The sequence below is a fragment of the Crocodylus porosus genome, unplaced genomic scaffold (assembly GCF_001723895.1).
Source record: "Crocodylus porosus isolate Cpor-Errol unplaced genomic scaffold, CroPor_comp1, whole genome shotgun sequence".
In the NCBI taxonomy this organism is placed as follows: domain Eukaryota; kingdom Metazoa; phylum Chordata; order Crocodylia; family Crocodylidae; genus Crocodylus; species Crocodylus porosus.
In genome coordinates, this window is record NW_017728912.1 from 39,206,542 (window position 1) to 39,218,392 (window position 11,851).

Here is an 11,851-nt window from a genome sequence, read left to right on the forward strand (position 1 = left end):
GGCAGGGGTCAGGTGCCTTGTGGAGGCTGGTGGGGGGAGGGGCTGGCTGCAATAGGGGTCAGAGGCCTGAGGGGGGCTGACAGGATGAGGGGCCAGCCACAGCAGGGGTTGGGGGCTTTAAGGGTCTGGCAGGGGAAGGGGCCAGCTGTGGCAGGACTGGGGGGCTGGGGGAGTGGGCAGGGTCATTGGGGGAGCCCCCCATGGTCCCCTCCCCCCTCCTTTAGACCCCAACCCCTTACTCACCAGCACCGGAGCCTGGGTGCTGAAACACACGGCTTGTCCTGGCCAGCCATGTGTTTCAGCACCCAGGCAAGGGACCAACCATAGAGACGTTCTGGCAGCCAGAGCGTCTCCATGGAGGACCCAGCTGCCGGTTGCCTCTGGTTGCCGCTGCTTTTTTAAACTTAGATTTTTTTAGAACCCTGGCTATCCAGGTGTCTAATTTTCTCCCCACACTGCAAACTTGCACCGTGGTGAACATTTTTTCGTTCTCACACATGCCTGTTGCCCTGCCTCAAAGGAGTTTGAGGCAGGGCAAGGAGCATGTGCACGCTCATCTGGACATGCTCAGAGAGTCCAAATGAATGGATTGGTGTTGTCCTGGTGAGATGTGGGCAGTGGCATACCCTAGGGGTCAGTACTTGGCCCAGTGATGTTCAACATTTTCAACAATGACTTGGATGAGGGAGTGAAAAGCCCATGGACCAAGTTCATGGACAACACCAAGATATGAAGTTGTGCAGACACACCCGCAGGTAGGCTGCAGTTATGAACAGACCTAGACAGGCTGCCATGTTGGGCAGAACAGAACAAGATGAGGTTCAACGTAGAGAAATGCGAAGTGCCGCATCTGGGAAGGGAGAACCGGTAGCACACTTACAGACTGGGCATCGCTAACCTGACCAGCACTGCAGGCCCAGCATGAATATGAGCCAGCAATGCAACAAAGTAGCCACTAGGGCCAATGAAACTCTGGCATGCATCAATCAATGCATCTCCAGTAAATCCAAAGAAGTGATTCTCCCACTTTACTCAATGTTTGAACTTGATGATCTGCTCAGGTCCCTTCCAACCCTACAAACTATGAAACTATGAAACATTGGTGTGGCCACAGCTGGAGTACTGCATCCAGTTCTGGGCACCACACTTCAACAAAGACGTGCTAAAGCTCAAGAGGGTCCAGAGAAGGGCCACCTTTATAATCAGGGACTTGCATGGCAAGCCATATGAGGAGAGGCTGAGGGATCTCAGATTCTTCAGCATAAAGAAAAGAAGGCTGAGAGGGGACCTGACTGCAGATTACTGGCATACTCGAGGCATACATCAGGTTCTCGGTGAACAACTGTTCACCAGGGTGCCCTGGGGGAAAACTAGAAACAGCAGCCACAAACTCCTGGAAGATAGTTTCAGGCTAAACATTAGGAAAAACTTCTTCACAACTAGGGTGTCCAGACTATGGAACAAGCTCCCCCCAGAGGTGGTGCAATCATCTGACCCCAGATGTCATTCCTGGTTAGGCAGGGGGCTGAACCCAATGATCTTTTGGGGTCCCTTCAAGCCTTATGATTCTATGAACTCTACTCAAGTCACTGAAAGTCAATGGGACTTGAGTTCCAAAGGGTAGGTCTGTAGTGCAGTGACAAAGAACTCAGTAATGCTGATGAGGCAATAAACCCCTCCTATTCACTGTTACTCTATATACCCAGCAGGCACAGCTATACATGTCATTAGAGTGCAGCAATAAACTTCAGAGCTTATTGTTCTGCAGTTTATTGCTCCCAGGAAGCTCCTGGTTGCATGGTTTATACATGTGCCTTGACTACACCTTGAGCCAGGTTGCAGCAGTCCTGGCTGGCAAGAGGCCCAGGGGTCAGCCTGATAGTCTGAGGCTGCTCCAACTGAGCTCAATGTGCTATGGAAGTGCTGGCTGGGCCAGCTGGGTGTGGGGCCAGCCAGCAGGCAGCCCCACACTGAAGCACCCTCATGTTCCAGCTAGTTGTGCCACTGTCTACACATTCAGTGTGGCATATGAAAAAAACTCTGCAGCAGGGCAGTTCTTGTATTTACAAGCCCTACCCCGCTGTCGAGTCTATTAGTTTCATGCACCTTAACAGGAGCATGTGTAGACACTGATATGTTTACTGCTCAGTTAATTAGGCAACTGCTAATTATGTAGACATTTCCAGTGAGTCTCAGCAACATCAAACTCAAGGCAGCCCTTGTTAGACTTAAGGCATGCCTCAGAAAATCCCAGCTCTTAACTTTCCTTCATTTTTTTGACTACAGAAAAAGAATAGAGCAATTCCTTTGTTGCAAAGAGCTCTCACAGACCACAGCAGGTCAGAATGTTTTTGACACTATTGAGTCCTATTTGAAATCTTGGGGTTTATCTTCAGAATCATGTGTGTTTGCATAACTAATGGTCCTAATATTGTACGGCATCTCACAGCACTGTTAAAAGGATGTCATGGCACCCATAGGGCTGTACTACCCCGGTTAAGAATCTCTGGTGTATATCAGGGACAGAAGTTACTCATAAACTGGTTTAAGGTATCAGAAACTAGTTTAAATCTGTAACAGAATGCAAGTTCAGTGCACATAAACCAGCTTCAAAATGGCCAAAACTGGTTTAAGATAAACTTGGTTGAATGTAGTATCAAACTTAACTGATTTGAGTCAAACAGGTTTATGGAACTTCTTTCCCAGGCCCCTTCCTGGTTTAAGTTAAATCAGAATCTCCCAGAATCCCAGCATGCTTTTCAGCCCTGGGGTGGGCTGGGCTGTACTGTCTGCTCCAGAGAGCAGGGCTGGCCCCACCTCTCTCCTCCCTATTTGGAGCTCCAGTTGGCTGAAAAGCAGGTGGGGGACTGCAGGGTCTCCCAGACTTCCCCCTGCCCCACCTCCCCTTTGCTGCTTGCTGCTCAAGCAGGGATTCCCTCCCCTGCCCCTTCTCCCACAGCAGGGACTCCAGCAGCACAGATCCCAGTCAGCACCTGACCACGCCCCTCTCATGCTAGGTAATACTGAGAGATGCCTGTTTTTATGTCTCCAATTTCACTGGGACAAAGGCAGACAGAACAGTGCCACTTAGGGCTAGAAGCCAGTGGCTTGCAAATGCAAATACAGCCTGCAGATAAGAGGAACTTGAAACTGATGTGAGAGAGGCATTTGTTTTCTTTTGTATGGTTTGATGGGCTGATAAGCTTTGTGTTCTGATAAGCTCCCAGCTGGCTTCTGTCTTGCTGTCAGTGTTCAACAGGGGACACAGAAAGGTGTGAGAAATGACCTGGTTTGCAAGGAATGAGACCTGTGAGTGCCATCACTTTTGCTGTAGACAGTATAAAGAAGCAGGGAGAGGGAGACTGAAAAGTTCAGTATCATCAACAGATGCATGCAGCCCATACAAGCAGTTCTCCCTCCTCCTCCCCATGGCTCAGAGTGCTAATCAGGGTCTGGCAACACTCCCTGCTCCTTGAGCAGCAAGTTGGGGGAAAAGCTTGGCAAGGGCTGTTTTGCCCTCCCCCTCCAGGCACACCCTGGTTGGGGACTGTCCAGACCAGGGTAGAGGTTTAAACCCCTCCCTAATCCAAGAATCCTGCCTGAGCCTGGCCACACTCTCCCCTTCCCCCCCCCAGCTCAGCACTATAGAAGGGAAGGGAGGGCTTGCTCTAGTGTCCCCCTCTCCCCCCAGCTTCTAGCCTGAGCCATTGCAGGCATGTGCCTACATTTCCAGATTAAAAAGTGAATGTCTCCACTTGCAAATTAGTTCAATCTCTGCAGGTCAGACTAACTCACAAAGATTGAAACAATTCAGGCTCGGGCTTTTTGAATGTCTGTCCCTAGCCCAGAAGTTCACTGCACATAAACAACTTCTAAAATAGTTGAAATCAATTTAAGATAAAGCTGGATGGATATAGTATCAGACTTAACTGATGTAGGTTAAATCTGCTTATTGGACTTCTGGGGGGAAGGGGTAAGATCCCCCATAAGAAATGAGAGATCCCCTATAAGATTTGAAAAGCATAACCTAGGCTGGGGGGGCTGTCTCCAATTTTATTAAAGCATCATGATGGGCAGCCTAATTTTTTGAAGACCCCCCACAAGAGTCAAAGTGTAATTTTAACCCTGCTTTGCAGGGTGGGTAAACGAGACTTGGCCCAAGCAGTCTGCTCCAGCCAAGCAGGGAGGTATGCTCTAGTGTCCCCCAGCTTCTGGCCTGAGCCACTGCAGGCATGTGGCTGCATTTTCAGAATCAAAAAAAATGAATGTCTGTTTATCTGCTAATCAGTTTGATCTATTCAGTTTAATTTAACCTGCAAAGATTGAATCGATTCAGCCTTGGGCTTTTTGACTGTCTGTACTTAGCCTACTGTGTAATTTGTACACTATTGTGTACTTTCACCAGTTGAAGTTTTGCCCATTGGCATTCATCCTGGGTAGTCACTTGCTAAAAGGAAACAGACTCTTATGTGCTCCCCACCACCTTGCTGCAAGGTGCAGTAATAGCCCCAGCCTGTCTATTCCTAATCCCAACATAATCTACAAGGTAGATAAAATTTGTAAATTACTCTGGGATACATGTTAATCTGTCTAGGGCCTTCATTTTTTTTTTAAAAAAGGAGAATGGAAAGACATTCACAGTGAAACACTCGATAAAACCCATGTGGCTTTGAATAAATATCCAGTCATGATAACCAGTCATGAAAATTGTGTTACAGATTGAGAAAATAAACTTCCAAAGAGAGAGAGAGAGTGATCATTCCTGTATGAAAACATCACCTAAAGGCCCTCATGATAGGAATATTAGAAATGTAAAAGGTGCACAGACATATGGATAAACCTACACGAGAGAATGTGAATGAGAAGAAAAATTTCAAAAAAGCCTAAGGGATTTAGGATATATCTCATTGTCTCTCACTGAGACCTGTCAACATAAATTCTTTTAACATCTTTGAAAATCCCCACTACCACCACCCCTCCCCACAAAACCAGAGAAAACAAGTATTATTTATTTGGAGCTAATTGTTTTCATACTTGTTCTCATCACAGGAATTTTTCTTTTTCTAAATTTGAAAACAATGATATTCAGCTATTACTGATCTGTGTGAAAGAAAAATGGTGTTTTCAGCAGTTATCAACATCATGGTTCCCCCCCCCCCAAATATAACAACCCATATGATTTCAATATAAAATGGCAAATTTCACATATGCATGTGGTGCTCAATGGGGAACTCATGCTATGCCAATTTTGAAAAAACTATTTTGGAGATAAAATAGTTATCTATATTATGAAATGTTGCAGCATATTGTGAGGATGCAGGATAGCATTTTCCTTACTGATCTGAAAGGCACATCATCCCAAGGTGAAATTCCCGTCATACTGGCAATACTCAGTGTCTGCTTCTACATGAGACATTTACTGTGCAGTAGCTCATTACTATTGCACAGTTGCTCATTACTACTGTGCAATAGCACCAATGGACATGAACCATGATGCAATGCTACTGAGCAATAGTAACGAGATACGGCGCAGTAAGTGTCACTAAGCAACTGTACCAGCATGCTACTGAGCAGTAACACTGGTTACTGGGCATTCATTTATTACTTTATTATGCAAGTACTAAATGACTGTGCAGTAACAACTGCATAGTAGGCATCTTATGTAGACATACCAAGCTCAGTTTGCTTCTATCACCAAGCGTACATTGAGATGCTGTGTCCAGATTTGCACCAGAGTAAATTCAGTCACATTAATTATACGTGGAGATGCATCCAGTAATTAGAATTTTGGGGTCATACAGATAGCTGCTCTTTCAAGTCTACTTCTACATATTAGCCTGTTACATGCTCCCTGACCTCAAGTCAAGTCTGAATAAATCAATGAATGATGCATGTGATAGTGAGCTCTTCGATTAAAAATATACTGGGATGCTTAGTCCTATATATGAATAGACCTTTGCACCTTAATGGGGCTCTGTGTATGTACAGGATGTGAAACTGTATGGATGAGCTTGCCGATCTGGGGGCTTTATTCTATCAAGTGTCCTGTCTCCCTTTCCCTATCTATCTGTCTGTCTGTTGCTGTATTCACAACAGCCACTGCGTCTCTCTGTCTTTCAACTATAAGCCTTTGGGGAGAAGGAAATGCAGAAAAGGTCGGGTATGTCTACACAGCCTGGGGACTGTGCTAGAGACCACTGCAATGAAGTACAGCAAGCCTGCTCTGTGTGCACTAAATCCTCTAAATAGATGTAACATAGCTGTGCTAGTCTGATGCCAGGCAAATACCTGCAAAATTTGGTTTGTGGGTAATATCTTTTTTTGGAACAACTGGATGCATTCAGCTCACCACTCACCTTTCTTGCAAAGATACTTAAGGCTATTTGAGAAGTTTCTGCTCATTTAATTCCCTGCCGAATAAAACCTAGAGGGCCTGATTTGCTCTATTATTATATAGCAAATGTAATGGCATAATTGCTTTTGACCTTAGATAGCACTGTGTAAACTGTTTCATAAATATAGGACACACAGGATCCCTAATAGGAGACTGAACTTTATTGCTTGACCATTTCACCTAGTCCTTAAACAAATGGTGTTTTGAAAGCTATACCGCTCTACCCAAAAATGCTTCCACACAGTTTGCATTTTTACTTCGTCACACTGTTTATCAAATATCTTTGCCCACCCAGAATTCTACATCTAAAAACATCCAGCAGCTCATTAATATACCACAGGCAAGCATATTATTCCAGTCACCTGATGTGTGCTAGAGTTCCCAAGTAAAATACCCCTATCAAATGTTATGGGTGAGTCTCCTTTGACTAAGTTTTTGTTACCAATTCTGTTACCAATTGTTAGCATCCCTTTCATTTCCCTTTAAAATTGAGAGACAAAAATTATGCTACCTTGTCTTGCTCACCTGAGGTAGAGTCAGTAAGTCCTTTTGTACCCTCTATTCATGCAAACTCCTTCTGACCTCAGTGAGAATCTTGAGAACAAAATAAAGGAATTCAGGATTTGATCTCTGACTTGGTTTTTAAATCATTGCTTTTGAAAGCATGTTTCTTCCCAGTTTCCTTTTTGGTAAATAACAGAATATACGTGGAACACATTATGTCCGTCTCTCAGGAGGTACTACCTAATTATGATGGGAAGGGTAAAATTATCCTTTAACTTAATGTTTATGAAGCAATTTGCTCTAGAAATGGTGGTGATGTGATGGTTTTTCAAACAGAAAACTGCACTGCTGGAAAATGCACACAATTTAGGAACTGACACATCCAATTCTGAAGCAGAGGAGGAGCACTGTGATGTTTTGGCACGCTTAAATATTCACTCATTTGCTTGGACCATCTTTGGGAAATATGCTAATGGCTTATTGCTGTAGCCTTTGAACTCACAGGGCAGGTGAAGACCAGAATGCCACAGTAGTGATGCCAGTGGTCTTGATTACAGTTGATAGATGCACATTGCTTTAGCTTTGATGTATTTGTTTGATCTGAAATGTATTAACAGAGAGTGTGGCTTCAAAAAAAGGAGACAATAGAAAAACTAATTCAAAGGTGTATAATAACAGAACTAGTAAGGTGGGACCAATGGCTTCTAATCAACACCTCCAGGAGTAAACGTGAGTTCTACCCTGTATTACAAATATGATAAAAAGAACCCCCAGCAGTCATTCATGTAAGGCTTACAGTACAATTTTCAGACCAAAGCCCTTCTGATAAGTTTTAGATAATCTGACAAACTTAAGGAAATATGACAATCTTCTACTTATCTTTCCATTTTGCTGTTCTATTCTTGGGTCCTCTTTGAGATTTCAGATAATTCATCCCTTTCCTCTCTTTCTGTTTCTTAGCCTCTGAACACCTTCTGCAGATGGAGCACTCTCAAAGCCCAGTAGCAAGAGGAATTATTTCCGGCAGGATGGATTTTCTGTCTTCTTTTCCCTTGTGTCTCCATGTGTGATTATAGGGTGGCGTAAGAGCGGTACTGTTCTATGGATTAGTCACTGACCTTTCACTTAGGGAATTCCTTTTGCTTTCACCTTTGTGCAAAGTGGATGCACAAATGCCTCTTTCACATTCATCCAGTGAATCCCATAGCTAGGTAAATTTCTGAGTAGCGTCAGGATGCCTGTTCTTGGATCAATGCTGACCTTTGTCCTCGACTCACACAATACCAGTAACTTCTTCAATAAGTGCTGATGTCCTTCAAGCAGCATGGGGTGAGGACACACCATCTTCATGCCAGCCTGCAGAACAAATTGTGCAGTACTGGAACTTCTTGGAGAAAGGGAAGCATAGGAGCAATTTTTGCTCTCCCCATTATTTATTTAGCTCCTTTGGTCTGTGCATCAGTTACTGACACTTTGCACTGTCAATACCGGCCTGTAACATTGTGTTGCCTATGACAAGATAATTTTCTTCAGCTACAAGCCCTGTTAGTGAGAGGATCAAAGTGTCCTGTGGAGAAAGGGGCGCACTTTAAACCTGTCAGATACAATCAGACTAAGTTTGTTTATCAAGTAAGGGTGAAGTCAAACTTCTTGAGGGAAAATAAAACAGGAGCTATATTTTCTATACAGCTTTGTCTTCTTGCTGTTCAATATAATGTTGAAGGGGAGTGCAGCAATATATTTGCTTGCTAAACCTAAATTCAATTACAGTATATCTGTATGGGGCTTCTTGGAACTGTGCAGATAAAAGAAGGAATTCTAGGGCAGCCTTGGGTACCATCACTTGGATAACTTGCTTTAAAATATGCTTGATCTTAAGGACAGCCAGGTGAAATGCCCAGTTCTAAAGGTAAATATTTATCTCAATCACATTCACAATACCTAGTCTTCATAGTGTGCTTTCTAGGATTAGCTCTCAATGAGTGTATCTATACATTAAATTAATGAGATGCAATAAACTCTGGAGTAGTTCGTGCCAGAATTGACTGCTCCTGGGTACAGCGTCTACATATGTGCCCAGGACAGCAACAGTTTAAACCGGGGTGAAGCAGGCCTCCAGCTGGCTGGGCTGACCAGGCACAATTTATGCCCCTCACTCAACATTTACACATATGCTTCAGTGCAGTAAAGTACTCTGCCATAAGTTAGTACTGTTCTCAACAGTACTGTCCTACATCAGAATTAACTAGTTTACTGTGTCCTAATGCCAATGCATATGTAGACTGTGACACTCTATTATGGAGCTAATTAGTCTACTTAAAGTAAAGTGCAGGTGTAGGTGCACCCAATGTGTTTAACAAATCAGCTTTTCACTATGCTTATTTTTTTACCAATGGGGACACTGAGGCAACAAGGGATGAAATGAAATGACTTTCTCAAAGTCACCCAGAATGCTACTGTCAGTGTCATAGGGCTAGAATTCAGGTTGCCTAAGTCTCAATCCAGAGCTCTATCCACTAGACTGCATTAACAGGAAAATCCTTTTCTCAGCTTTGAACAGTTACAAAAATCTAGATTAGAGTATCTACATATCACAGTTATGAGTGCATCTTTTTTCCCCATTTACACCCAGCCATCTTTGCTCCCTTTTGCATTGTGAGTAGTATCATTGCTCCCATTCATTCACAACCACTGCAGGGAACACCTGAAGTAAAAACCTTGTCCTCTGCACAGTACCCAGATCCAAGATCAGGGCAAACCGAGTGGGGTTGTGTAAAAGGTAGTCGTACTCTCTCATATGGCTTTGCACATACTGATTAGGAACTGTCTAGCCTAATATAGCAGGTGCAGAAAGAGTGAAGCCAAATTGAGATAGTAGTGTTGCCACATATTTTCCATCAATATGCATCCTGACCTAGAGACTTGAAACTGAGAAGGGACCTACAGCATAATGTTTTACAAGATGTTAAATATACCATCTTGCTCATGCCATACTTAGAGCCAGGTAAGAAAGAGAGCACTGCCATATTACCTGAACAGTATCAACCATGATAGCTGGTTGGCCAGTTTGGCTTGTTGATTATATTACTATATAATAAGCACCAAACCTTTATGACATTTTCTGCTTCCGTGCACACTTATCAGTCTGACCAATATTTTACACATGGATGTCTGAAATTAGAAACATAGGCTGCCAATTTCAGAAGAGGTTAAGGGAGTTAGGCACTCAGGGGAACAGAGGAACTGGGTGCTTATCTTCCTTACGGTACTTTAAAAATCCAAGCCATATAGTATATTGAAATGTCTATTCTCAGTTCACTTCCTGCTGTTTAATAAGATGCTGAAAGGGCGCGCTCCCACGTACTTTCTTGCCAAATGTAAAGCCAGCTACAGTTTGTCTGTATGGGGACTTTTAGAACACTGCAGCTAAAAGAACGGATTGCAATTGCTCAAAGCCTCTGAGGAGACTACCATTGCTTAAAACCTCTGAAAATCATTTCTGTAGTATAGATGCCTAAATAAATATTTTTGGCACCAATCCCTGGAAATGGTGTATCCAGGGTGGGATTTTTAATTGTCCCAAGTGAATTAGGAACCTAATAGATTTAACTGTTACTTGCACTGCTATGTTATACATAGCTTCTTAAAATTCCATCCCAAAGTATTTTATGTCCTTTCTTATTTCCCTCTCTCCTAATAAGTTACTTATGTGGTACTGCTTATCCTGTAAAGACAGTTGTACTACATACATACCATTGCCCCACCAATTCTGTTCATAACTGAACCCTAGATAAAACACTAAAGGAAAATTACCAATAATTCTTAAAAGTAAATAAAATAGTCATAATAAAATAAAATAAAAACCATTCTTTTTGTGTTCCAATTAACTGTTAGCATTGCAATATCCAGATGCCCACTGCCCTGTAAAGATGGATAGATATAGGTGTGCTTCATAATTTCTTTCCATCTCAAGTTCTTATCAATTACTTTTAAATCAGCTGTGAATATGGAAGGGATGCAAAACCCGAAAGCATGGAAGGCACAAGAACATAATTTACAATACTATGTTAATATATAAAATGCAGTGGAAAAAGGCAGGGATCAGCAGTAATCCAAGTTTTAGAGTCTTTTGGAAGTAGGTGCTGATGATTCTATTCTCCATTCTGTCAAGGAGGTGAAAAAAATTATTAATGTCTGATTTACTAGGCAGAGAGATGACAGACACAGGAACAGGCAAGTTAGGTACATTATTTTGGTCATTTTGAAGAGGAGCTGCTGACAGCTTGATTTATAGAATGTGCTACTTGAGAGCTAAGTATTAACAGTACACTTGAAAGGTGGAAGGAGATGAACTGCGGGCAGACCTGACGGTCAAGTAAATTAATGGATGATAGTCCATCATGCTGCTAATGATGGTGGTGACACTGCTTTATGCCACTGCTGGTTCTGCTGTATCATGGTGCTGATGCTACCGGTGAAGCTGTGTTATAGTGATGAGGCAACCTGCTGAATCATGGAAGGCTTGACTTTGTCTCATTTTGCCCCTCCACTTCTCCATGCAGCCAAAGTCTTTTCCCTGCATTGTTGTTCCTATCTCACATTCTCTTTTGCTTATTGTGGTTGCTTATGCACATACAAGAATGGAAAGGTAATACAAATAACAGGAGGGTTTGGACATTGGATGCACCAGAGCAACTGAGAAGAAAATCAGAGTGTCTGTCATAGTTTCATAGTTAGTAGGGTCGGAAGGGCCTCAAACAGATCATCAAGTCTGACACCCCGCCATGGCAGGAAAGAGTACAAGCAAAGTTGGTTCCAGATCCTAGCCACCCTGCTTGTGAAGTAGTGCCTCCTGATATCTAGCCTGAATCTACCCTCTGCCAGCTTGTGACCGTTATTCCTGGTCACTCCTGGCAGTGCCCAGCTAGGTGTTTGTCTAGCCTTGTCTTAAAG